Below are 5,648 nucleotides of genomic sequence, written 5' to 3'. Positions count from 1 at the left end.
GTTTGTAGGGATTCTTGGGTCTCACAGGCTACTATTGCAAATTTGTCTGCAACTATGGATGCATTCCTGACCCCTCACTAATCTTCTTTAGAAAAATTCATTTCTCTAGACCAACGTGGCTTGACAGACCTTCTTGGCTCTCAAACAGGCCATGTGCTCCACTCCAGTATTGGCCTTACCTAACTTCACCAAATATTTTGTGATTGAATGTGATGCTTCAAGTACGGGCATTGGTGCAATATTAATGCAGGAAGGGAGACCATTGGCTTTCACCAGTCAACAACTCAGTGGAAAACATCTAGGCCAATCTACATACGAGAAAGAAATGATTGCCATCTTACATGTAGTAGACACTGTGATTTGGAATTTATCCAAGACAAAGAATTAAAGGTATTACAGACTCATGTGCATGGATGTGCCTATGTTACTTTATGCAATGGATCGATAAGATTTCAAAATACACAGACACTGAGGCAGTTAGAGAAAACATAACAGGAAAACGTGTAGACAACAAGTTTAATAAGGAGTTCACCCAATGCTCTTGGGCTACGTCTCCTGGTCCAGCTCTCAGTGGTGGCCTCTCTATTATGTTTTCAAGTAGAGTTTTTACAACAGTGAGCTCAATCGAGTTTCACTAAACAGATAAAAGTCAGTAGGAATGGAGTGCACAGACTCTCCTTACTGAAATTCGATCTCTGATGGTCACAGTAGTATGACAGGCCTATGCCGAGGAGTTTGTTTGGACCTCTCAAGCCTTCTATGGAGTACACAGACTCTGTGACTCTCTCTGGCTCAATGCTGCCTTTAGGTCAGCTCGACTTCTACTCTCTCTTTTCTGCTCTTAGCTATCTGCCTTCTTGCGCTTTTTCTGCTTCTGTCAGATCATAGCTTTAAAGCCAGTCTGTTCTTTTGACTGTTCATTTCCGCTTCCCGACCTTCTGGTTTCCTTACCTCTGTTCGTTCGAATTCCTCTACTCTGCATCATCATCATTGGGTAACGCCTTGCAGGGAGGTGACCACCTCTTTCCTAACGAACTGGGTGTCAGATTCCTTGAATCATTTTTGAATGGTCGTTAATTCCATTTGCTTCAAGATCGCCTGCGAAACATGAATCGTTTGCCAACTCATCGTCCACGTCGGACTTCAAATCCCCTGTAATCTTGCTTTTTGACTTGTCAAATCCGGTCATTTATCGGGACGCGCCTCAGCCGTTGATCTGGGCCCCCCCAGATCCGACGGTCGTCATTCGTATCGGGTGGGCAAGTTGCATGACATTTACCCATCCGATGCGAGCGATTTTCTCTCTCTCTCGCCAGATGCGTGTCGCTCGATGTGTGGCATCGGGCGGGACGCAGTGAAAACTGCTTACCGCCTCGAGGCCTTCCGATATCCCGCCAGTTTGTGGAATCCTGCGCTACGAAACCGAACGCATTACTTTTCTGCATTTCATAGCGTTTTCGGGTCCGAGCGCTTCGAGGCTTTCCTTCACTGAGGGGGACGCCTTGCGATACACAACTAGCGCTATATCAAAAACCACCCTTGTTTCTTGATTTGGCCTCCGGTTTTACTAGTTTGCGCCAGCGCGCGTTATCATGGGCCAACGGTTTGCACGCTCAACCGAGGGTCCTCGTTGCTCCACTCTGGTTACCACTGCAACTGTTACGAGGATTCCTTCTGATATCTTTGATTTTTCTAAGACTTAAATCTTTTGGCATAATTTGAAACAGTGATGAAAACTTATAGAGTGTTTAGGATCCGATTTGGATCACAGCCTTCCCACTAAAAAAGCTTTTGGACCACCAAAAGTTGGTTTTCTTTTAAGCATCAATCAAGTGAGGGTATTGATTCCTCGCTTGCTCAATTTCTATCCATTTCGCATTGCTTGGATTTGAACCTTTGAGTCCAATCCTGAGGTACTCAACATCCATTCTGCGCGTAGTTCTTACCTTTCTGTCCAAAACTGTATCTTCCTGCAATTCATTAAGATATTTAGGCAAAAGATCATCAATAGAAGGCAATTGACTCTACTCTCTGGGATATTCAATTAATGAAGGTTCAAATAGTCTCAAGCTGTCTGCATTAACAACTGAGTAGATGTGCATATAAGCTGGTAGATCAAGGCGAAAAGCATTCTCACCAATTTTCTCAAGTATCTTGAAAGGTCCATATCTTATTGGCTTCAACGTCTTACCTTCAACTTGCATTCTGTCTTTGTTAATATACAACCAGACTTGATCACCGACTTGGAAACTATGCTCCATCTGATGCTTGTCATGCCTTGCCTTGTACTTGGCTTGGCTCTTTTCTAGTTGTTCCTGTACTGCCTGGTGAATCTCTGGGATTTGTTCAATGAACTTGGTTTGCTTGTCCACATCACTATGTCCATCAACTACTATGTCTTTACCAAAGACAAAATCCAAGGGAGACCTTGGTGTGAAACCAAAACAGGTCTCAAAAGGAGATCCCTGTGTAGAAGAATGTTTAGCTTGGTTGTAAGCATGCTGCACATAACATAAATGTTCATCCCAAAGTTTGGGATGTTTGTTGCAATAGCCTCTAAGCAACTGGATCACTGTCCTGTTGACCACTTCTGTTTGGCCATCTGTTTGCGGATGAAAAGCTCTGCTCTTCTTCACCCTGGTGTCCATCAATTCCCACAAACTTGACCAAAATTAACCAACAAATCGGGTATCTCGATCAGATGTTATGGAAGTGGGTAATCCAAAATGAACCCATACATGTTGAAAGAACAACTTTGTTGTTTGTTCAACTATAATATGTTTGTTACAAGGTATTAAAATACACATTTTGCTGAACCTATCCACAACAACACACAAATAGTCATGACCTTTCCTAGATTTAGGCAGTCCTCCAACAAAGTCCATGGAAACACTTTCCCAAGGATGAGAAGGAACTGGTAGTGGAGTGTACAAGCCTAGTTTTCTATTGCTGGGCTTGCTTTTAGCACACATGGTACACCCTCTTACATATCTAGAAATTGTCTCATTCATTTTTGGCCAATAACAAAATCTTTGCAGCTGTGCAACTGTTTTACTTACACCAAAGTGACATGATATTAGAGAAGTGTGTGCTTCTCGAATTATCTTTACCCTTTCAGTTTGTGGAATGCATAGCTTCCCAAAATGATACAAGAGTTGGTCCTTAACATGATAATCCAATTCCTCTACTCGTTTTCCTTGACTTAAAGTTGCATATACATCCTTAAAATCTATATCTTGAGCATATTGTTCAATGTAGCTCTCATGCAATACTGAATTATGCTTAAGTATAGTAGATGCATTTATAATTGGTCTGGACAACATATCTGCAACTTTATTGTGTATGCCCTTTTTATATCTGATGACTAAATGAAACTGTTGTAGAAAACCCATCCATCTATAGTGTCTTGATTGCTGCAACTTAGTTTGGGAGTGTAGATATTGAAGTGGTTGATGATCAGTATGTATAATTGTCTCTTTGCCCATTAAGTAATGTTTCCACTTTTTCACACTCTGTACTAACGCATTGAATTCTTTATCATATGTGGGATAGTTAACTACTGTAGAATTAAATGTCTCAGAATGATAACATATGGGTTTACCGTGTTGCATCAACACTACTCCCATGGCATAGTCATTGGCATCTGTTTCAATCTCAAATGGTCTTTGAAGATCGGGAAGTGCTAGTACTGGTGTTGTACTAATCTTTTCTTTCAAGGTGTCAAAGGCTTTCTGCTGTTTGCCTCCCCACTAAAACACCTTGTTCAATCCTGTTAAAGCATGTAAGGGAGCTGCAATTAAGGAAAAGTTAAAAATAAACTTTCTCCAATATTGTGCTGCTCCTAAGAAGCTTCTAACTTCTGTCGCAGATTTGGGTTTAGGCCAGTTTACAATGACTGCAACTTTAGAGGATCTATCTTCAATTCACCACCCCCTACTATATGTCCCAAATAATTCAAAGATGTTTTACCAAATTCACATTTTGAGAGTTTAACATAAATATTTTCTCTTTTCAAAACATCTAGAGTCTGCTTAACATGCTTTAAATGTTCTTCCCATGTTTTGTTGAATATAAGAATGTCATCCAGATATACAATAACAAAATCATCAAGAAAAGGTCTGAGTACATCATTCATTACTCTTATGAAAGTAGCAAGAGCATTAGTTAAGCCAAAAGGCATAACCAGCCACTCATACAATCCCTGCTTTGTTTTGAAAGCAATCTTCCATGCATCTTGCTCTGCAACTCTGACCTAATGATAGCCACTATGCAAGTCTAACTTGAAAAAATAAACAGCTTCTTTCAACTGATCTAATAGATCATCTATGCGAGGAAGGGGATAACAATTTTTGATCGTTATCTTATTTAGTGCTCGGTAATCAATGCACATTCTCCACGAGCCATCTTTCTTTCTCACCAAAACAATTGGAGACCCACATGGTGATGTGCTAGGTCTGATGAACCCCTTCTCGAGCAGCTCCTGTACCTGCTTCTTGATTTCTGCATTCTCTAAAGTGGACAACCTACACATTTCGATGTTAGGCAATGGAACATCTTGCTGCAAATTAATATCATGCACTATTTCCTTTTTGGGCGGCAGACCTTTAGGTTCTTGAAACAATACATCATATTCTAAAACAACTTTTTCTAAATCTGCTTGCTGTTTAACATCACAACCCTCAAATACATTGGTTTTATCAGGTTTCTTTTCTTTTACAACCATCAGTAAAAATTGTTTGCATGAATTTACAATTCGTTTCATCTGCCCTGAGTTTATGAGAGTATAATTATTCTTGAGCTTATGAGCTCTTACAATATATTTGATTCCATCTTTAACGAGTAGATACTTGTTCTTAGCTCTATAGAAAATAGCTTTTCTATCATACAAGTAATGACTTCCTAAAACAATTCCACATATATCCAAAGGAACTATATCTAACTCAACCTCATCTACAAATGCTGACCCAAAAGAAAACTTAAGTTTACATTGTCTAGTCACTTGTAGCTTTGCTTTATCACATAACCAACCTAATGGATATGGTTTCTTGTGAGGTGTGGTTAGTAATCCCAACTTCTTTACAATTGCTTTAGAAATTAAATTTACTTGTGAGCCACTATCAAACAAAGTATCAATATTTTGACGATTGGAAATAAACTCGAATATGAAAAAGATCATGTCTTTTCCTCTCATTTTCTTCATTATGTGCAGAATTACTAGTAGATGCTTCAGAATTTTTACCTTTTATACCTGTGGTTGTGATTGTTGCTTCATCTCTTGAGTCTAATCCCAAATCCTTTTGAATAGCTGCAACGTTCTTCTTCTTCTTGCCCTCGAACTTCTTAGGTTTCAGCTCCAGACGCAGAATCTAACAGTGTTCATCATCATGCCCATCCTTCTTACGGTGAATGCATGAAGACTTGCTTTTCTGTACAGTGTTTGTTTTCCTCCCTTTCCATTTCTGTTTTCTTTTCTCCTTATTTTTGCTTGCAGTGGATTTGGATGATCCCCCAAATTTTGGGTTCCCATTCTTACCTCTAGCTTCTAGATGCGTAGCTTGAACGGATACCTCATCTATGCTAGTGGGATTAAACATGAGGATAGTGTGCCTCATGTAGCTGTGTAGACCACCTATATACTTCAGCAGAGT

The sequence above is a fragment of the Pinus tabuliformis genome, chromosome 2_2 (assembly GCF_031772625.1).
Source record: "Pinus tabuliformis cultivar Carrire ecotype Pingquan chromosome 2_2, CPIR1, whole genome shotgun sequence".
Classification (NCBI taxonomy): Eukaryota; Viridiplantae; Streptophyta; class Pinopsida; order Pinales; family Pinaceae; genus Pinus; species Pinus tabuliformis.
Note: the sequence above shows the minus strand (reverse complement) of the source record.